The sequence below is a fragment of the Myotis daubentonii genome, chromosome 6 (assembly GCF_963259705.1).
Source record: "Myotis daubentonii chromosome 6, mMyoDau2.1, whole genome shotgun sequence".
Classification (NCBI taxonomy): domain Eukaryota; kingdom Metazoa; phylum Chordata; class Mammalia; order Chiroptera; family Vespertilionidae; genus Myotis; species Myotis daubentonii.
In genome coordinates, this window is record NC_081845.1 from 94,894,710 (window position 1) to 94,917,745 (window position 23,036).

Here is a 23,036-nt window from a genome sequence, read left to right on the forward strand (position 1 = left end):
CATTCGGTTTTCCTAGAACAGAAGGTGCAGGGGAGGAGCCAGGGGACAGATAGCGGGGAGCCTGGGTGTGGCTCTGCTGCTTACACTGCAGGGTCTCCTCCTGCCTGGTGAGAGGCAGCTCTAAAGCAGCTGTGGCTCCTGTGGCCTCAGAGCTTTTCTTCTCACTTGGGAGCCCCAGCAGGAGGCCTGGGAGGGCAGCGCCCCTGCTGGCGGGGCCTGGGAACAGCACTGCCCTCTGTCTGCAGGACTCCTGAGCTGAGGGCCATGGCAACAGGGGCAGGAGAGAACCTTCTGCCCAGCCTCTTCGCAGCCTGAAGAGGTTTCCTGCTGGGCTCTCACTCCACAAGGAGAGCCGCCTCGGGCTCTGGCTGGGTCCTGGCTCCTGACCCCACAGCAGCTCCTCCCTCCTGGTTCCTCCTGCCCTGGACCTGGAGGCCCCAGTGTTGGCTGCAGAACCTGAGCTCCATCCCTCCCTGTCCCTGTGTGTTCAACCCTCGCTGTCTGCTGTGCACCTTAGCAGACCTCTGCCCTCATTTCTTTACAAAATGTTCCTCAATTAAATATGGAGTGAGATCATCTGCCTCACAGGCTTCAAGGGCAGGAAGTAGGAAGAAAGGAGCTGCACAGGACCTAGGGGACTGGGCGCCAACAGAGCTGTGCAGGCCAAGGGCCCTGGGCCGCCTCCGAACCCCTCACCTGCAGAGGAGGCACCTGAGCCCAGAAGCCCAGAGCCTCCCAGTCACACAAGTCAGGATGGAGACCCAGCTTCCCACCCCAGGCCCACAGCTCGCTCATTGTGACTCCCCCAGGTCATCAGGAGCCAGGAAGGGGCTGGTGCAGGGAGTGTGGTCCCCGGCTCCCGCCCCTCCCAGGCTTCTGGAGCTCAGTCTGGGAGACAGAGCCAGGAGGAGTCCAGTCCCCTGTGGGCCTAGAAGCAGTTTCCATGCTTGGGCACCTCCCAGTCTCCTGTTGGGACAACCCTACCCCCAGGAAGCTCCCATCTGATGGGGACAAAAGAAACAGAGAGTCAAGCAAACACATAAATCATTGGTGAGAACACACCACAACAGGAGAGAGTGGCTGGGCCCTGGCTGGTTTCACTCAGTGGATACAGCACCAGCCTGCAGACTGGAGGGTCTCGGGTCTGATTCCAGCAAAGGCACGAGCCTGGGTTGCGGGCTTGATCCCCTGTGTGGGGCATGCAGGAGGCAGCCGATCAGTGATTCTCTCTCATCATTGAACTTTCTATCTCTCTCTCCCTCACCCTTCTCTCTGAAATCAATAAAAATATATATTTTTAAAACAGAACACTTGGAATTTGTGTTGGCTTCACCAAGGAAGGCTTCCTGGCAGAGGCTGAGATGTGAGGAGAAGGAGCTGTTTTAACAGCTTAGGAGAGGATCAGAGGGCAGAGAGGGCCTGGAGCTGGTGAGCGAGAGGGCACAGGGGAGTTGCCTCCGTGAGTTGTCTGAACCCTCACACAGGCTTGCTGGTGAACATGGGGGCCTTTATGCACAGCTTCACGCCTACATGCACACTCATCCATGCACACTCATAACAGCATGTCACATCCCAGGTGTAAGCACACATAAGCCTTCTCAGACCTCCGTGCACACACATGGATGTGCAACATGCATTCATGTTCGCATACATGCAGTCAGATACAGACTTAGAAGAGGGCCAAGCCGGCCTTTTCTGGAGTTCATATATGCTTTCCTCTGCACATCGATAGGGGGCCTGCACTCCTAGTAAACGTGGGTCCCCAGCAACTGTGTCACCTACTGAATGTCCCAGCCCCACTGCCTGGGCTCCATCCACAGCCCCTGCACCAGGTCCCATGGGGGCAATAAGAGTGTCTTTTACGCTGTGCACGTACAGGTCACTGGATGCAAGCTGCCCCAACAAATGGGGTGACCTTGAGAGAGGAGGTTCCCTTCAGCCAAGAGCACTCACAGGGGAGGGGCTCAGCTGGGAGCTGTCAGTGGCCTGCACTTCCCCCCCTCACCCCCCGGGAGGGTGAAGGGGTCTGTGGCAGCCTTTGCACAGATGCCCACTCCCCTCCCCCGCATGCTCCCTGAGTCCCTGGGATGCAGCCATGCTCCTCCCTTGGGTTCTCCTGGGCCCTGGGCCTCGTGGCCCCTCCCATATCACCCACCTCCCTGCCTGGGTGCTGACAGCTCCAGGTATCAGGCCCCTACATACCCTCTTTCCCTCTCCCTCTCACCCTCCATTCCTTGGTGAGTCCATCTCTGATCACAGGGAACTGAGGAATGGGGAGGGGGTAGGACAGGCCCTCCGCTTGCCATCCACTGTGACCCAGATCAGTGGCCAGGGGCTGACAGGCAGTGCTGGGCTGTGGCTGTGTTACCTGCAGGCTCTGTGGGTGGCGGTGGCTTTCCACGTTCTACTGACAGAGCCCCCTTCTCGCTCCCCCAGTCCTCTGGTGACAGCGCCCTCTCCTCTGCTCACACAGACACCTGGCACGAGTGTGAGAGGAGGCCAGTGGGTCCTGGTGAACTCTCATCCTTCCTTCCCAGGGAAGGTGTGGCCAGGGGACCCTGGCTCAGAGAGGGGGGCCGCCCACCTGGACTCTGGCTGTATTTCATCTGTGATGCACATGTGTTTCCACACTTTAATATCCCCAAAGCTGTGACATGTGTGTCCTTGGGTCCTGCATATATGCATTCAGGGTCTTTGGTTGATTTGCCCCACCTACCCTGCATCCCCGCCTTCCCTCTGAGATTCCACACTCTGCTTCATGCTCCCATGTGTCTGCATCCACTCCGTTCATCAGTTTATTTTGTTGATTAGTTTCCATATATGAGTGAGATAATGGGATACTTGTCTTTCTCTGACTGACTTATTTCACTCAGTGTGATACTCTCCAGGTCCCTCCATGCTGTCTCATAGGGTAAGAGATTCTTCTCTTTCACTGCTGCATAGTATTCCGTGGTGTGAGTGTATCATGGCTTTTTATCCACTCATCTACTGATGGGCACTTGGGCTGTTTCCAGATCTTAGCTATTGTAATTTGTGCTGCTATGAACACAGGGGTGCATACATTCTTTCTGATTGGTGATTCAGGATTCTTAGGCTATATTCCTTGAAGTGGGATCACTGGGTCAAATGGCAGTTCCCTTTTTAATTTTCTGAGGAAACTCCATACTGTTTTTAAAAATGGCTGCACCTGTCTGCATTCCCACCAGCAGTGAACTAGGGTTCCCTTTTCTCCACATCCTCACCAGCACTTGTCATTTGTTGATTTGCTGATGGTAGCCATTCTGACAGGGGTGAAGTGATACCTCATTGTCGTTGTAATTTGCATCTCTCTGATGACCAATGACTTTGAGCACTTTTTCATATGACTCTTGGCCATCTGTATGTCCCCTTTGGAGAAGAGTCTATTTAGGTCCTTTGCCCTTGTTTAAATTGGATTATAGGAGCTTACATTCTAAAAGAAAACACACACACATCTTCTACATGGTGTTTCTGTTTGTGGTTTCGGGGGGCTGAGGAAATGGTCTGCAGGGTGAGCTTTGGATAAACCTCAGCCCCGTTGTTTAAGGGAGAGAAGAAGAGGAAGGCTTTAAAGGCAGCCAAAGGCAGACATGCTGGGTAGGCAGAGCTCCCAGGGAGGGAACACAGTCCCAATTAGGCAGGGATTTGCTGCAGGAAATAGGACGGGGTTTTGGGGGGCAGTGAGGGGTGCAGGGCATCCTTAGACACAGTGGAGCCAGAAGGATCCTGTGGCCTTTTTCCCAAGCTCAGGCCCACCAGGCAGGACAGCTGTGGCAGGACGCAGGGCTAAGAGGGCATCCTGTGACCTGACAAGCAGGAAGAAGAAAGAACCAAAGTTGAAGGCAGGCTGCAAGGATCAAGAAATTCTTGAAAGCAAAGTGGCTGGAGGCAGAGAACCAATGGTGAATTCTACCCAGTGTCAGGTGCGCCAAGAGCATTTCGGCTTCTGAAGTTAGAAAATACCATGTACTACGATTTTATTAATTAATTAATTAATTAATTAATTTGTTTGTTTGTTTGTTTGTTTATTATTTGTTTGTTTATTTCTTCATCCTCACCTGAGGATATTTTTCCATTGATTTTTAGGGAGAATGGAAGAGAGAGGGAAAGACAGAGAGAGAAACATCAATGTGAGAGAAACACATCGATTGGTTGCCTCCTGCAGGAGCCCTGGCCTGGGCCTGGGCCAGGAAGGAGCTTGCAACCAAGGTAATGACCTTGACCGGAATGGAACCCAGGACTCTTTGGTCTGCAGGCTGGTGCTATATTAGTATTTGCTGAGCCATACTGGCTAGGGCTTTTAAGGTTTTTATTTTGTGTGTGTGTGTTTTTAATACTACAATTTTAAATGGACCACACTACTTTTTTCTGATCAAACCCCCACCTCTGGGGTGGGGGGAAATTAAAAAAATACCTTTCTCCCCCAGGGGGGTGGCCAGGGGGCAGTGCACTATGGGACCAGAGTGGGAACAGGAGAAGTTATTAGCATTTTGTTGTTATGATAAACTTTGTATTTAAACTTGGTAAAAGGCCAATTACCTGCCAAGAGGGAATAAGGAAGAAATTTCCAAAAATGTGCAAATTCCTTTAGTGAAGTTTCAGAACCAAAAGACTAATTGACATGAAAAGCTGGAGAGAAGTGTTTGAAAAGTTCATTCACAAAGTTTAATTCCACTTACATGAACTTAATACACATGTTCTTCACCCTTATGCCTAGATTGTACGTGAAAATTCCGTAAGATGTTAAACAAAGCCAGCCAGCATCTCAAGGGATTCCCTGGGAACTTTACAACACAGGCAGGTCAGGCAAGTTGCCAAAAAGTCACAAAAGCAGAGGACCTAAGAAGAGTGACATACATGGGCTTTCTTTGTGTTTTCCTGCTGTTTGATAAACGTGAAGGAATGGGTGGCAAGCAGTTCCTTATGCTCATCGTCACTGCACATTGGCCTTAGGTTGCCTAAAGCATTAAGGACCATAAATAAAACGGGGCAGCAGAAATGATGAGAGCCAACAGCAGGGAACTTGGCAGATACTGGGATGTGACCCGCTCTGCCCTTCTCCGGGGTTGGCCGGGTCCTGGCTCAGGGACCCCCTGCAGCTGTGGTCACAGGTGGCACACCAAGACTGCGAGTCACAGGCACAGGGGGTGCAGCATGGACTGTCCTGGGACCCCGTTCCTGCCCAGCCCTGGGCGGCTCCCACTTAAACACCCACAGCTACGCCTGTGCCTGCGACCAGGGACCCTTTCGCTCCCGCCAGGACCGGCCACTGTGCAGGCAGTTCTCTCTGCTCAGACATGGAAGCACTTTTTTAAATGATTGATTGGAGGAGAGAGAGGAAGGGGGAGAAAGAGAGAAACGTCGATTTGTTGTCCACTCACTTATGCTCCCATTGGCTGCTTCCTGTATGTGCCCTGACTGGAGGTCGCCCCTGCAGCCATGTCGTATTGGGACGACACTCTAATCAAGGGAGCTACCCGGCAGAGTAGACATGGAAGCGATTCTACCATTGGCTCTGGTGAAGCCACATGACCCCAAAGCACCACTATGCCAGACATTTATCACTTGTATAAAATTCCACATCCCCATGTCGGCCACCGCGAGTTGGAAACAGAACTCCATACAAGTTACCTGTCTCTACGCCCCTAATATTACACATAAACACCACTTGGCAATTCTGAAATTCACACAGAACTGCGGTTCTCAACCTGTGGGTCACGACTCCTTTGGGGGTCGAACGACCCTTTCACAGGTGTCGTGACTAAGACCATCGGAAAACACATATATAATTACATATTGTTTTTGTGATTAATCACTATGCTTTAATTATGTTCAATTTGTAACAATGAAAATACATCCTGCATATCAGATATTTACATTACGATTCACAACATTAGCAAAATTACAGTTATGAAGTAGCAACGAAAATAATTTTATGGTTGGGGGTCACCGCAACATGAGGAACTGTATTAAAGGGCCGTGGCATTAGGAAGGTTAAGAACCAGTGACATAGAAGAATGTAAACCTGTCATAAATCTGAACAAGCAACTACCCGTGGGATGGCATGGGTGGCAAAGGGTCCTCCGTGTGGATTTAGATGAGGCGCAAACGTGGGAAGGCGGCCCCTTTCCTCCTCCTTCTGCGCTCAGCTCCGTCCTGTGGGTGTGAAGGCCACAACGCCGAGCCGCTCACCATCGCATGGCTGGCGCTGCTGGCAGGGCTCTGACTCAATGGCTCAGGTGCAGTGAGGGCTCCTGCTGAGCGTGCTTGTGAGAGCGCAGGGGAGGGTACACAGAGCGCCAGTCCCATCTTCCCTGCGTTACACTGTCCTGTCACAGGCTGCCTTCCGTCAAGGGGTCATACAAGATGTAGCCATTTCTAGGTGTTTCCATGACTCCTAGAACACAGGTGTGTGGCTCTTCAACAATCGTGTGTGGTTTGTTGTGACTCAGAGAGACTCGGGAGATGTTAACTGGGAGCGTGAGTTCCCCTTGAGGGACCACTGTGCTTCCCTGGAGAGGTGAGAGCAAGTTCAGGATCTGCCTCTGTTTCCTGTTTCACTCGGTCCCCAGGAATCTCAGAGCTAACGGTGAGATACATGCAGACATTCTATTGTCTTCGCTTCTATTTATTACTAATATTTCCTCCCTGATTCTGTCCATGTGCTTTTGTTACTGGTGGTTCAATCATCAGGTAATGCATGTCCATTGCAATAATTAGGAGTGTGCAAGCAGGATATACACCAGACATGCAGCTGCTGACCTGCCCTTTCAGAGGTGATCGCGGCTGATGGTGGGAGAGTCCCCTCTCAGATATGACACTCACACTCCTCCAGCCCCTTCCCGCAGCCAGAAGTGGTTTCCACAGTAATTTCACTCTTCAGCTTGCCTCTCAAATACGAAATAAAATATATTTAATTCACGACACTGATGCCACTTTCCGTGTTACCTCTTCTATCCCCTGTAGTGTGTATAGATTCATTTCCCAATATCCTCGCAGGACTCTCTGAGCTCGGTCCCCACCACCTCCTTATTACCGCTCTCGGCTAAATGCTCCCGGCGGCCTCTGCAGTTCCAGGCACAGTGTCTCTGTGTCTCTCATTTTCTGTTGACAATTCTGGAAACCTCACTTTCTAAAACTCCTCAGAAGCTGGGCTGGAGTGAGAAGGAGAAAGAAGACAACACTTTCTTTGAAAGACAATCTGATGCCCCAGGCCCACGGCGACCCCCCTGTAAGGAAGCTGGACAGTGTGGTGTGGGTGTTGGTTTCGTGGTCAGGCCCTGCCCGTGCTCTGTGACCTCCAGCTCCAGGCAGTTAGACAAGCCTCAGGCTGCCACACGCCACTGGCATGTTGATGGTCTGTTCTCTTATTGACATGAAGGAAGGAAATTAACGTTACCCAGCTATTAGCTGAAATTCTTAAAGAATCGCTTGCATAAAGAGGGGAAAGTCTATTGGTGGAAGTCAGATTATTTGAGGAGGTGGAATAAACCAGGAAGGGAAAGTTACCTTATTGCTTCAAAATAATTTAAAACAGTCAATGAGTTTTAACTTCACTTTTTGTATTGAAATGGTCCGTCACAACCACTCATATTTTGATAATTTTTTACACTTTTGTAACTCAACATGATCACTTTATTCTCCAAGAAGCACCCTTAAATTATAACAGGTGTGAAGCTTGTAAGATGCATATTTACTCATCACTTGTTGAGAGGAGAGACCATTGAGCCAAAGTGAAAGACTGAAATAATGAAGGCGATGTCTCTGCATCAGCTTCCGACTCAACGATTGGCAGTGACCGTCTTAACGAACAGAGCGAGCAGCTGGAGGCCCCTTGGCAGCCCGTCCAGTAAGCACTCCCGGGACCAGCCCACACGGGAGCACAGCCAGAGCGTGTTTCTGGAGGCCTTGAGTCATGGCTATAAAACTATAAATGGCCCTAGCCAGTTTAGCTCAGTGGATAGAGCGTCAGCCTGAGAACTGAGGGGTCCTGGGTTCAATTATGGTCAGGGGCATGTGCTGTGGTTGTGAGCACATGCCCAGTGGTGGGGGGGGGGTGCCGGAGACAGCCAATCGATGTGTCTCTCTCATCGATGTGTCTCTCTCATCGATGTTTCTAACTGTCTGTCCCTCTCCCTTCCTCTCTGTAGAAAATCAATAAAATATATTTAAAAAACAAAAAACTATAGATGAATACGATGGGCAGGAGGAACGATATTGCAACGAATCAGCAGCAGCTGAGGGGACGCTGACAGTTAAAAGGACTCAGTGTTCACTCTGTTCAGGGAGACACTGAACACACTGCTGGGCACTCCCTCGCGGCAGGCCCAGTGCCTGTGGGACTGACCTGTCACACGGCTGCAATTTCAGAGCTTAGACATGGGAAAGGCCATGGGGTGCGCACTCCTGGAGCCACCTCACATTCTGTGTCCTCACGTGCCCTCCGCTGTGGCTGTTAGAAAGCATTCCCTGGTTGATGGTGTAGTCATGGTTAGATAATGTCTAAAGGGGTTTGTCATCCTTTTTATTTTATTTTATTATTATTTGTTTAATCCTTTCACGAAGATATTTTTCCATTGACTTTTAGAGAGAGTGGAAGAGAGAGAAAGACAGAGAGAAATATCGATGTGAGAGAAACACATCGATGGGTTGCCTCCTGCACAAGCCATGACCTGGGCCCAGGGCTGGGGAGGAGCCTGCAACCCAGGTACGTGCCCTTGACCAGAATGAAACCCATGGAACTTGGGACCCTTGGGTCCACAGGCCAACACCCTATCCACTGAACCAGACCGGCGATGGCGTAGAGAAGTTCTCATTAACTGTCCCTTTGCTTTTATTTTCACTACTGATCAGATTCCCTGGGAGTTTTTTTTTTAAGGTCGGGTCCCAAATTCGGGATTGTGAAACTGACAGGGTATCTTAGGCCTCCAGGTCATCCTCAGCGTGTCCAGATGCCCGTGTAACAGCACCCGTTTTGCTCTCTGTCTTGCTTGTGACCCGTGTGGCCCAATAGGGACCCTGCAGTGATTAGCGAGTGGTCTCCACATGGCCCTGCAGGGTGGCACGGTGCTCCCGGCACCTGAGGAAGAGGGGCCAGGCCGCGGGGGATCGCATTCACCCCGGGAGAGGGAGTGTTAGACAGTTTACTCTCCTGAGGAGAAACTTCCTTCTCCATAAGGACGGACTATCCCCAAAATCACTGGCACATATTTTATCATTTATTTTGAATAAAAGAAACAACATTGTGGGCACAGACCTGGGATCATGGGCAGTGGCTGGTGGAATACAAGGTGGAATTTAGAAAAACCCTCTGGCCAGTGTTTGTGCTGGATGCAGAATTGGGTTCTTCTCCAGGACATGGTTACCACAGGCCTGGGTCAGAGAGAGGGAAGGGAAACCCCTGCTGACAGCACAGTGGGCGGCCTGTGAGCTCCCTCTGCTGCTCTCCCTGGGCCCCTCCCTGCACACACTCTGGATCTAAAGTTCGCGCTGGGCTGAGGGTCATGAAGTGCAGATCAGCGAGGTCAGAGAATGGACTTCAGAAGCCGAGGAAGCCCTGCCAACCAGCTTCGTGGGAAGACGGGTCCGTCCGACGTCCCTACGGGGGACATCGCTGCCTCTCACCGGGCAGGACTGCCGGCCGTGCCGAGAGCTAGCGTGGCCTGTCCGTGGCACGGCCTCCCCTCACGGATACGTGTCTTCCGTGGTAAGAAGACCTTGGCCCAATCTACCCACTTCCCCCTTAACTATAGGGACCGATAGCCTGCTACTCACTTTAAGTTCCCATTAGCGGTGGGGGCTTTCTGGAAATGATGAGAATGTTCTGAGACGACTCTGACAAGAGACAGACACTCCATGCTGCCTGTGCTGATCACCAAATGCCCGTTTCCCAGGTTTATTGCAACCTTTCAGGCTCAGCACACGTGAGTCCATGGGGTGACAAGGGTAGGACTCAAGACCCTGTGTGATGCTGCTCATGGCAAGATGCCTGTTGTTCCACAAACATCTGTGTTTCTAGCCCAGCCGTGGTGGCTCCGTGGTTGATCATTGACCTATGAACCAGGTGGTCACCGTTCTATTCCTGCTCAGGGCACATGCCCGGGTGGGAGGGCATGCAAGAGGCAGTGGATCCATGATTCTCTCTCATTGTTGATGTTTCTCACTCTCTCCCACTCCCTTCCTCTCTGAAATCAATAAAAATAAAATAAATTTAAATCTATGCTTCTGCTTTTACTCTTTTCTTCCCAAGATGTTGTGATTAATTTTCCTTAAACACAAAGCTGGGGCCCCAAGCGTGAAGATCAGAGACGACTTCTGAAGTGACAACCACTGTCCCCCAGAAACCAAGTCAACAGCCTTTGTCTAGGACGGAGCCCAAGTTTCCTGCGGAGCAGAGCAGGGCTGCCTCCCCTCCTGCTCAGTGGGAGGTCCGGCCTGGGGACCACCTGCAGGACAGACCCTGTGGGGGCCGCTGTAACGTTGCTTTACCTGAACTCTCCTCCTATTGAATCAGCTCTGAGGAAAAGTGTGAGATATAAAAGCAGCACTTTTGTCACATGGAACTGGACAACATACAGAATTAAGTTATAGTTGTTGATACATTATTTTATTTTTTAATTAATTTAAAAAGAGGAAGGGAGAGTGTTGTAATGTACCCTGTGAATCACAGAAGTTTGCCTCAAGAAGTCAAATTAAAGAGTCACATTTATTGCAATCCGGAACTCTGAGGGGGGAATTTAGCTCTCCTGTTGGGGACCAGGTATAAGCTGACAAGGTCCTTGCACCTGAAGGGGCTAGCTAGGCTGGAACCCTTACCCACACAGTTTTCCCAGACTTGTTTGGATGGCGGTTATCAGTAGAATGAGAACAACCTTTGTAGAATGAGAACAGCCTTTCATGGCTTACCAAGAATTCTGTAACTATTTACTGAGATATGCTGTACTGAGAACTTGTCCTTCTGCTGTGTCTCTCCCTTAGACATTAAGAGGAACAAAGAATACATTCCTCTTGACAGACCTCCTATTCAGTGTGTTGTGTATAAAAGGCATTGAGTAGTTAATAAATTTGCTTCAGTTCCTCGAGAGCTGTAGTCCTCCCGATCCCGCTTTCCTGTCTTTCCTTCTTTTCTCAATTCCCACCTCCCTGCCTCAGCCCGGCTCAACCTGTCAGGCTGGCCTTGACACTCTCCCAAATCTCGAAGTGCTAAAATGGCTGCAAACACCAGACTTATATAGGCAAAAATCAAAAAGTTATTGATTACATCCCAGGGTTTGGAATGAGGAACCTGGTTTGCAAAAAAGCAGTTTACATAAGCAGAATTAAGAATGTTAATTATAGTTTTGGGTCCCTGGGTCACTGAGTTGACAGAAATGCATTATCTGGGACCACTGGGTTGACAGGAACACATTATCTAGAGCCATCGACGCAATTTAGAGAAATTGTGCTGTACTGATCTTGGGACCACTGAGTTGACAGGGAAACATTATCTGGAACCCTCAGGTCTTGGGATAATTGTGCTGTCCTGGTTCACAGGTACAGAGGAATGTGCTTTCCAAAACCAGTATGACCACAACCAATGGGGTATTCACATTACAATCAATAAGGCATTCAATCTAATGAGATGATTTATATAATTCAGAAAATCAAAATAACTTTTCTATTGTAAAGCCAAACAGCAGGGTCAGAGTTAAACTACAGTTTCTACCTGAGATGATTGCTGTTATGCCCAGATTTCAGGATCCCCAAGAGACCACACCAGGGAGCCAGCCGAGTCTGATGCAAAAGCAGAGAGTCTTTTATTCAAACCCGGGCTTGGCTCCCCTACCCTCCTTACTGACACAGCAGCAAGTGGCAGAGAGAGGGCTAGCCCGGTGGGAAGAGGAGTTTTATAGGGGAGTGGAGTAAGGGGAGGAGAGGGGACTGTGGGCCCTGCGGATTGGCCAGGCGCAAGTCGGTGTCTCCTTACACAGGATGTGGTCATATCTATGTCGCGCACTTCCCTTGATTGTCATTGGTTAGTTTAAAGAAATCCTGGGTGTGGCTAGCAGAGGCTTGGGCTTCTGGGAAGAAGCCTTGCCGAGCACATGGCTGCCCAAAAAATGGAGGACCCAGCGTAAGATGGAGGGCGTAGTCCTCGCCCTTTCATTCCCCACTTTGTCTTGGAACTTCCGGCTCAATCATGAGACGGACTGCATTTCCATTTCACCGTTGCTAGTGTCCCATACTGGGCACACAGAACTATCAACTGAACTATCCCTATACGCTTAACAAATGGTCTGGTGGAAGGGAAAGAAACCATTTCAGCTTTAACAACTTCTATTGAAATAGGATTTTTCTTCTTAAAATTCCTCCATGGCTATCAAAAAGCCAAATCAAAATTAATTTATCTACTGTCCTGATGTTTGCATAAACACAACAAGAATGGTAACTGACTACCTTTGCTGGAATCTCATGGTTGAATCTTAATGTGCCCCATATGGCCAGGAAGCCAAGCCATCCAGCTGCCATCAGGCCTGCCTGCATTATCTGCTGAGTTAGTGAATCCCTCACCTGTAGCAACTCCACCTGAGCCCACGCTCTAGGCTTTAAGGCCCATCTCAGTAGCCCTCCTACTCGTTGTGGCCCAGAGTGTGTGGGGGCTCTGCAGGGATGCAGAGGCATCTTTACTGTTCCCCTTCTACTCTTACCAACCGCCAGTGATGGTAGGGCATGGGCCTGATGCTCCAGCACCAGCCATCTTCAGGGCTTCCAAGCAGGATACCAGGCATTCTTCATGGCATTCTCACTGGCTTTAAGTCTTTAGAGCTCAGACAGGGCTCTTTAAAACATGATACTCCAGTCAAAGTTTTCCGTTAATAAAACCACTATTGGGAACCAGTCTTATTGAATATATGCAAAGAAATGTATTGCCATGACTTATTTAGCATTGCCATATTTCAGAGGAATTACATAAGGAGAAAAATATACTGATCTTCCTTGCTAATTCCTTTTCATGGATTTATAACAAAACAGTAACTGTTGGCATAAAACCTTCTTTCTATACATAACCATGCCTCAGACCTTCTATTCTAAACAGGCTTTTTCCAGCTTTCTACAGTTGAGGTTTGTACTACCCCTGACATGGGCATGGTTATGCAGGCCTGCAAGATAGTATATAGGCTGCCAACTGTCAACTGTTTTTCAACAGAGACCAAAACTTGATGGCACTCTTCCCTGCCCTGTTGGGCACCTGCCCTCTTGGCAGCTAGACACCCTTTACTTTTGGGGGTCACCCCACACAGTCCCCTTCCAGGACAGCCAACATACATTCAAACCTGCAAAAGAATCAAAGGTCAATATAACATAGCAATACAATGAAACATAATATTGGCATCATGGCCGCTTCAGGCAGCCAAATCTTCTGCTACTAAACATGTGATACTAAAGTCTATTCTTGACCTTCCTATACATTTTCTTTGTCTCTTTGGAGCCATGTCCATGAAGATGTAGGCATTATCTAAGTCTATTACACAGTATTGTGGGGGCTCCCAGTAGCAGGAGTGATCACGAGCAATGTTACCAGCATCAGGCAGGTCTAGCACGTCGTAGCTTGAGCTTGAGCGGGTTGCGTTGATCTCGATCAACACTCCATTTGGTGACAAAGTCTTCCAGGATCACTGATGGGTCCGCTGACCGGACGTGAGTGTGATGGACCCAGGTTGCGATGCCGTCTACCTTGATAGCAGTGGGGGTCATCAGCACCACAGTGTAGGGACCCTTTGAACGTGGCTCGAGGGTCTCCCGGCGGTGCCTTCTGACATAGACCCAATCTCCTGGTCTGTGCTGATGAGGAGTTGGGGTTGGGTCGGTCTCGTAGATGGCGCGGAGGTGCGGCCAAATGTCCTCGTGTGCCCTGTGGAGCCCTCTCAAGGAAAGAGATAGTTCTTGCAGCAAGAAAGTCAGCTTTAAGGTTAGGAATGATAGTGGGTGGCCTGCCAAAGATGATTTCATAGGGAGTAAAGCCCAGGGTGTAAGGGGAGTTCCTTACCTGGTAAAGGGCAAACAGCAGGAGAGCCACCCAGTCCCCGCCAGTCTCCATGGTTCCTTTCTACCTGCCCTGAACTCTGGGGTCTATAAGCACAATGTAATTTCCAATTTGCCCCAATAGCTCTGGTTACTACCTACATTACTTGTGAAATAAAGGCTGGTCCGTTGTCGGATCCTATCATAGCCTCCGGTTCTCCCAACCCAACCAGGTTTCGGCCAGTCTCCGAGTCAGAGTCCTCCTCTCTTGGAGAACTTCAAAGTCCTGATGGCTTCTAGATAACCCTGTTTATTCATTACAGTGCTCTGCTTTCTTGCCTTTCTACCAGTTCCCTTTGTGGCAGAGCTGCAACCAGGCCTCTTTCAAGGGAGTGCGCTAGAAGAGGATATCAGCCCCTCCTTTGCTAGCAGCAAAAGGTACCAAACCCTTTCAGTACATTTGACCAGCTTCATTCCTGCCCACCTTTATAGATTCTAAGGCCCATTGTCTTCCTTTAACCAGCAAGCCAAATGACACTGGCCTGTATTATTTAATTCAGCACAGGCAGGGGGAAGGGCCCATGAAATCTCTGCCCTGAGGAACTGTGAGCCCCCACCCTTAAATGTCCCATTCAGACTAGAAAAGCCACAAATACTTTTTAAATCTACCCCAGAATTCCAAAATCCCAACCCAGCACAGAATATCACATAGCAAATCAAAGTTCCCAGCAAACAAACAGACAGAGATGTTTACCAGTTAGGCGGGTCGATTCCACCTCTGATAGAGAGCAAGCGCCCTTGGGGAAAGATCCCCGCAGCCGCTCAGGGCGCTTTGCTATCGGTCAGAGCACTCAGCCTTAAAGAAATCAAGCGTGTGTGTTTTTTTTTTCCCGCAGGCTTCCACACTTACCTGAACAAATAATTATACCCAAGTAGACATTCAAACATCAAATAAATATTTACACTTACACCCTTTCAGTGAACAAGTACTTTTACAGTCTTGGGATCTTGAGCAGATAGCAGGAACACCACCCAAGTCCCCTGATGGGGGCCTGACAGGAACAGATGTGGGAGCCTCCCTTTCCCACATCCCAGGACAGGATTCTTGACCTATGTCTCATCCAGATAGAAACGGTACTCATCACAAACAAACAAACAAATCCAAAACCAAAAACCAAGAAAACCAAGGCCAGAAGTACCCTCTGAAGTTTCAGGGGTACCAAGGAAGGAGAAGTTAGGCCGCATCCAGCCCTTCTCACAATCCGCCACCAGTGACCAGTCCCAGCTCACTGGTCTACCATCCATTTAACATTTCTATTTCCTCCCATAACACCAAAGCCATGCTTTCCAATTAGTTAGAACTCTTAGCCTTAATTTTTAGGTGACATGTAAATAATTAACATTCCTCAGATTAGCAATACATTCAAAAAAATTTTTTAAGAGACACAGAAATTTCACTAGTTAAACAATTTTAAACAACAAAGATACATATTTAAGCAATAAGGACAGATCAATTTACAGAAGCAGAGACAGCATACAATCTAAACCACAGCTTTGGGTAAACACATTATCTAGAGTCCTTGGGTAACATAGGTTATACTTAGTCATGTCCTGGGTCTCCAGAACACTGAACTGGAGCCCTCCAACCCTGGGACAGCTGCGCTGTCCCTCCCAGGAAAAGAAAAAATGTGCCCTCTAAGATCAGTATGAAACCAGTTTCTACCTGAAATAATCGTACTTTACTTTAGAAATTGGATTACTGCTATCAGTCCCTTTTAAAGACTTTGACATAACCTTTAATTGTCCTTAGTTTAAGGAAAGCAGGGTTTTCTAGATTTAAGAGATAGCTTAAAATTAATCCACGAGGGAAGCACACTTCCTGCCCCATAAAACTCCGCCTTAAAGCTCCACCCCTGAAATTCCATCCTGTCTCAGTGAGACATTGCTAAATCAGAGGGAGGGGCCTTTGCTGTTTCAAGATGGCTGCCCCCAGGGGAGCGGCAAGTCATGTGGCTGTATTGTAGACAAACAGAAATCTTATTAGCTGTTTATACCTTTTATAATAATTTTAAAGAATATCAATTAAATTTAAACTGGTCCTTGCATCAAAAATCTTCAGTTGAGGTCACAAAATCAATCCTCTCTTCTCAATCAGACCAATAAGCAAAGGCATTTAGTTATTACAATTACATAATTTTTCCCAATTCAATCTGAACCTTAAACTTTTAGCTGGCAAGTTAAATATTCAGCATTTCTCAATATTCAACCAATAGATTTAATTCTGTTCTTTAGATTTTTCATGAGGCAAATTAGAGTAAACTTTACTTTTTACTTTCATGCGGCTCTGGAAAACCACATTTGAGCCTTGCAAAACAGGTTCTGGCCTACCTGGTCTTTTCAGATGTAAATTGACCACATTCTTCCTTGGGAAGCCAGCCTTAACATTCTTCCTTAGCATTTAAAAACTGTTCTTTATTATGGAAACGCCAATCCTTCTGCTAGAATCTAGCTAGCATCTTTTTTTTTCCCTTTGGGTAAACGATCAGTCTTGGGTTCCATCCTCCACATTTGCAAAGAGATTCCAGCTCAAAACTCTTTCCAAAATTGGACAGTGCGCGCATTAGTTTTAAGCCAGCTTTTCTTTCTACACGTGCACAGAAATCCCAGACGCATTTACTTGGGGAGGGGTGACCTGTTTTCACAGATCCTTACTCAGATGCCCGCCTGACAGAAGTCGTGGAGCCACACAAAGGAAGAGAGAGGGCAGGCCACCTCCCTCCACACTTACACACTTTCACCAGACATTCATTCAGAGTTTAAACAATCCATCCAATTCCTAACAATTTCCCAACTCCTGAGGGAGCTCTAAAGCCTCCCCCAATCTCCTTGAAATTATCAATCACAATACCCAAAGGAGCAGTCTGAGTCCATCCCATAACGTCAGTCCAGTAAGTCCACAGAAAAAAACATACAAACACAGAAAACTAAAAGGGCCCGAAAACAGAGCCTTCCAACTCCGTGGAAGCAAAACCAGAAGGTAGACGATGGCCATGCGCCAACCAGTGGAAGCGACCCACCTCGTCTCAGATTGAGGGGGTTCTAAAGACCTTCCGACTCCACGGAAGCAAAACTACACCCCTCCAAATGGAGGATCAGGGCATCGCCCGACTCCTCCCGCCCATGATCCCTCAGTGCATCCACCTAGACCAGCTGTGGGCAAACTACAGCCCGCGGGCCGGATTAGGCCTGTTTGAAATGAATAAAACTAAAAAAAGAAAAGACCGTACCCTTTTATGTAATGATGTTTACTTTGAATTTATATTAGTTCACACAAACACTCTTTCCATGCTTTTGTTCCAGCCCTCTGGTCCAGTTTAAGAACCCATTGTGGCCCTCAAGTCAAAAAGTTTGCCCACCCCTGACCTAGACTGTTTCAGGCACTTACAGATTTCTGAGCTCTCACAGAACAGAACACACAACAACACAGACACCTACCGTGGTCAGTCAGACTCTCTGGATCAGGTGTCCCTCAATGGTCTTGGGAATCCCGGACGAGCCCCCAAATGATATGCCCAGATTTCAGGATCCCCAAGAGACCACACCAGGGAGCCAGCCGAGTCTGATGCAAAAGCAGAAAGTCTTTTATTCAAACCTGGGCTTGGCTCCCCTACCCTCCTTACTGATGCAGCAGCAAGTGGCAGAGAGAGGGCTAGCCCAGTGGGTAGAGAAGTTTTATAGGGGGGTGGAGTAAGGGGAGGAGAGGGGACTGTGGGCCCTGCGGATTGGCCAGGCACAAGTCGGTGTCTCCTTACACAGGATGTGGTCATCTCTATGGCGCGCACTTCCCTTGATTGTCATTGGTTAGTTTAAAGAAATCCTGGGTGTGGCTAGCAGAGTCTTGGGATTCTGGGGGAAAAGCCTTGCCGAGCACATGGCTTCCCAAAAAATGAAGGACCCAGGGTAAGATGGAGGGTGTAGTCCTTGGCCTTTCAATTGCTACCATACGTCAAGAGGGAGAGAGAGAGGAGGGAAAATGGCGGAGGTATAAACGGACGTGTCCTGTGCCTTGTCCTGGAGCTGATAAGGGTGAGCAGCTGAAACGGGTAACATACAGCCCAAATAGGCAGAGGATTTTCAGCTGAGAGACTGTCTGCAGCTGGGAAAGACCGAGAACCCCCAGGAAAAAAGGACGGTTGGAGACTGCGGCTGAAACCTCTCTCGGTGCGCCAGCTAAGCAGCAGAGACTGCACCATCTTGGGTGGTTGTTGCCAGCATCTAGAGATCAGCTACTAACCTGGAAACAAGGGATCTCAAGCAGCGTGACTGCGTTAACTCAGAAGAGCACTGCTTCTTCTCACGGAAAGGTTAGACTTCCCCTAAAGGTGCAGTTTGCAATTCGGGTTGGAGAGAGGACCGAGCTTGCGCGTGCGCGGGGCAAAATCTGCGCCCCACAGAGTCCGCAGCTGTTGGGAACAACGTGACCCGCGAGTGGGGAAGGGGCCCCACAGGGCTGCTGGTAGAAGGGAACGCTAAAAATAAGCCCATAGCTGGACTGGATGTAAAAAAGCAGCCTTGGACTGTGCCAGTCTGCCGGCTGCTTGGTGCCAGGGGCGAGTGGGCGCGTGGAGACTGCGCGCGGAGACTGTGCACAGACCTGGAAGGTGGAGTCTTGCGAATTCGCACAACGTATCAGGCCCTTGTTACAGTTCCCCTTAGATCCGTGCATTTGATTATTAAACCCAGTGCATGGGATTCCCCAGCTGGGGTCATTCGCAGAGCCTGTAGGGGAAAGTTCTGTTTGGGGAGCCTGGGAAACAGAGCAGGCAGAAACTATTAAAGAACCAGCTCTGGGCAGTGGACTTTCCCAATTCAGTTTCAAGTACAATAGAGAAAAAAAACACCCTACTGATAGAGAGGACTTATAGCCTCAGAGGTCAATCCAGACACACTGCCACCCAGAGGCAGGGCCACGAACTGTCTCTTTTGTGATCACAAATAAAGGCAGTCTGGTAAACAAATACAACCTGCCTTAAAATCAGGTCTGTGGTTTACTGCACGGAGGGACAGTGTGTCGCAGGGAAATACAACACTCCCCTGAATGCCTGGCAGGACTAAGGCATGCCAAAAAGAAGAGTAGAAGATCTGAAGCACCTTCACTACTGCATATTTTTATATATTTTTTTAATTCTTTTTTCACCATTTCATTAAGAACCTATTTTATTATTTTTTTTTACTTTTTTCATCACCTGATTTTACCTTTTTAATTACTACATTTTTTAACCAGTATTACTGCTATCATTTTACCATTTTTTCAAGTGTCTATTTTTTATTTTTTTTATTTTTTATTTTTCTTTATTTTATTTTGGGATTAGTGTTCTACGATCTATTTTCATTATTCCTTTAGCATCATTTCTCTCTATCTCACATTTCACATAAGCCAAAACTCTCTTCCTCACTTTTCCCCTTCTGTTGTCCTGTTTCTCTTACCCTATTCCTGCTTTAGATTTTCCCTATTCCTTCTTTTTACCCACAGTATAAATTTCACCCTACTTATATATCTAATTTCCAATCCCTTGCTCTAAATCCATATACACCTCTCTCTTATCTTTCTTCACTATCCAATTCTCTCTCTCTCTCTCTCTCTCTCTCTCTCTCTCTCTCTCTCTCTCTGTCGTTTTGCTAGTGTTTGCTTGATTTTGAGTATATTGGGGGTTTTTATGCTTGTTTGGGAGATTGTTTTGTTTTTCATTTTCATTTTTCTGTTTTGCTTACTTTTTCTTTCTCTGGTTATTTTTGTGCTTCTGTTTTCCCTTGCCTCGCTTGAGACTAGTGGTTGTTTGTAGTTTGCATTAATCTCCAGGGATCTGCTGCTGGAATTCATTGAGATTAGTTGCAGTTCTCTTGGAGTTTTCTCCCCATACAAATAGCCTCTTCTCCACATCTATTTCATTCTCTTACTTTTTTTTTTTTTTGGTCTCTTTGTTTTTTTCTTCTCTCCCTTTTCCCAATCTCATTTTGGCACTCCTTTTTGTTTTTTATTTTTCTCTTTATCTTTTTCTCTTTTTTCTTCTTTATCCCCTAATTCTCTTCGCTCAGGGGGTCACCTTTATTTGGTTTTATTAATATCGTGAATACATTTTGTTCAGTGCCTTGTACGTTGTGCCTTGTTGTGTTGTATTTTGTGCCTTTAAATCAACGCAGCAGAGAGAGAACTACATAACCAAACACCTTGAGAAGAGAGATCATGGTGAAACAAAGAACCAACCCACATATGAAAGAAAAACAGGCATCATCAGAAAAGGAAGTAAACGAAATTGAGGCAATCGAGGCAAGCAACCTGTCAGAGAAAGAATTCAGAGAAATGGCCATAAGGTGGATGAAAAGAATGGAAGACCAATTCAACAATATGTGTAGGAACCAAGAGGAAATGAAGAAGAACCAAGAGGAAATGAAGAGAAACCAAGAAGAAATGAAAAATGCCATCACTGCTATAAAGAACTCAATAGAAAGCATCAACAGTAGACTAGATGAAGCAGAGGACCGCATCAGCGAGCTAGAAGACAAGGTAGGAAAAAATACTCAAACAGAACAGCTTCTAGAAAAAAAATGAAAAAGCAGGAGGAGAGTCTAAGAGAACTCTGGGAAAATGCTAAACGAAACAACATCCGAATAATAGAGGAGCCAGAAGGAGAGGAAACTGAGCAAGGAATAGAAAACCTGTTTGAAAAAATAGTAACAGAAAATTTCCCTGATATAGGGAGGAAAAAACTCACACGAATCCAAGAAACTCACAGAGTCCCAAACAAAATAAACCCGAAAAGACTGACACCAAGGCACATAATAATTAAATTGGCAAACACAAATGACAAAGCAAGAATCTTAAAAGCAGCCAGAGAGAGACAGAAAGTTACCTACAAAGGATCCCCCATCAGACTAGCGACCAATTTCTCAACAGAAACACATCAGGCAAGAAGGGAATGGAATGAAATATATAAAGTCATGCAAAGGAAGGGTCTGAATGCAAGAATACTGTACCCAGCGAGGCTATCAATCAAAATTGAGGGTCAAATCAGGAGCTTCACAGACAAAAACGGTCTACGGGAGTTTATTACAACCAAACCAGCAATGCAAGAAATGCTGAAGGGTCTGCTGTAAATAGAAAAAAACAGAAAACAAAGAAGGAATGCAGCGGTAAAGAACAAAAATGGTGACTAACAAGTTTCTATCAATAATAACTTTAAATGTAAATGGATTAAATTCCCCAGTCAAAAGGCATAGGGTAAATGAGTGGATAAGAAAACATGACCCATATATCTGCTGTCTACAGGAAACCCACCTCAGAAAAAAAGACGCACACATACTGATGGTGAAGGGATGGAAAAAGGTTTTTCAGGCCAATGGAAGTGGAAAAAAAAGCCGGGGTAGCAATACTTATATCTGACAAATTAGATCTCAAAGTGAAGGACATGAAAGAGATAAAGAAGGCCACTTCATAATATTAAAGGGAGCAGTACAACAAGAAGAAATAACTCTGGTAAATATATATGCACCCAATATAGGAGCACCCTAATACATAAGAAATCTTCTGGAGAAGATCAAGGGAGAGATTGACAGCAATACAATCATAGTAGTGGACCTTAACACCCCATTATCACCACTGGACAAACCCTTTAAACAAAAACTCAGCAAAGAAACATCAATCCTAAATGACTCACTAGATCAGATGGAATAAATTGACCCCTTCAGAACAAACATTTCACCCCAAAGCCACAGAATATACATTCTCCTCAAGTGCACATTTGTCATCTTCAAAGATAGACCATATATTGGGTCACAGACAAAGTCGCTTCAAATTCAAGAAAATTGAAATCATATCAAGCATCTTCTCAGACCACAAAGGCATAAAACTGGAAATCAACTACAACAAAAACAATCCAGAAAAATCAAACACATGGAGACTAAATAGCATGCTATTAAACAATGACTGGGTTACCAGAGAGATCAAAGAAGAAATAAAAAACATCATGGCAATAAATGACAATGAAAACACAACAATCCAAAACCTATGGGACACAGAGAAAGCAGTCTTGAGAGGGAAGTTCATAGCTCTACCAGCCTACTGCAAGAAACAAGAAACAATGAGAATAAATGACATAACTCTACAACTCGAAGAGTTAGAAAGAGAGCAACAAAAAAAGCCCACTGTAAGCAGAAGGAAGGAAATAACAAAGATCAGAGCGGAGATAAACGACATAGAGACCAAAAAAACAATACAAAAGATCAACAAAACCAAGAGCTCATTCTTTGAAAGGATAAACAAGATTGATACACCTCTAGCCAGGCTCACCAAGAAACAAAGAGAGAGGACCCAAATAAACAAAATCAGAAATGAAAGAGGAGAAATAACAACAGACCCCATAGAAATACAAAGGATTGTTAGAAAATACTATGAACAATTCTACTCCAACACACTAGACAACCTGGAGGAAATGGACATATTCCTAGAAAAATACAACCTTCCAAAACTTAACCAGGAAGAATCTAAAAATCTCAATAAGCCAATAACTATGGAGGAAATCGAAGCAGTCATCAAAAAGCTTCCAGAAAACAAAAGCCCGGGGCCAGATGGCTTCACAGGGGAGTTTTACCAAACATTCAAGGAAGACCTAAAACCTATCCTCCTCAGACTATGTCATAAGATCCAAGAGGAAGGAGCACTTCCCAGCTCATTCTATGAAGCCAACATCACCCTAATCCTAAAACCAGATAAAGACAATACAATGAAAGAGAATTATAGGCCAATATCCCTCATGAACATAGATGCCAAAATCCTCAACAAAATCCTAGCAAATCGGATCCAGCAGTACATCAAAAAGATCATACACCATGACCAAGTAGGATTTATCCCAAGGATGCAAGGATGGTACAATATCCGCAAATCAATAAATGTGATACATCACATAAACAAATTGAGAGAAAAAACCACATAGTCATATCAATTGATTCGGAAAAAGCAT

The 23,036-nt window shown here is 46.9% G+C and overlaps 1 protein-coding gene across 1 annotated transcript in view; it reads left to right on the forward strand.

Annotated features, from left to right (window-relative positions):
• The window catches only part of LOC132237451 (HLA class II histocompatibility antigen, DR beta 5 chain-like), a 93,925-nt gene that overhangs the window by 49,972 nt on the left and 20,917 nt on the right, over positions 1-23,036 (forward strand). The window lies entirely within an intron of this gene.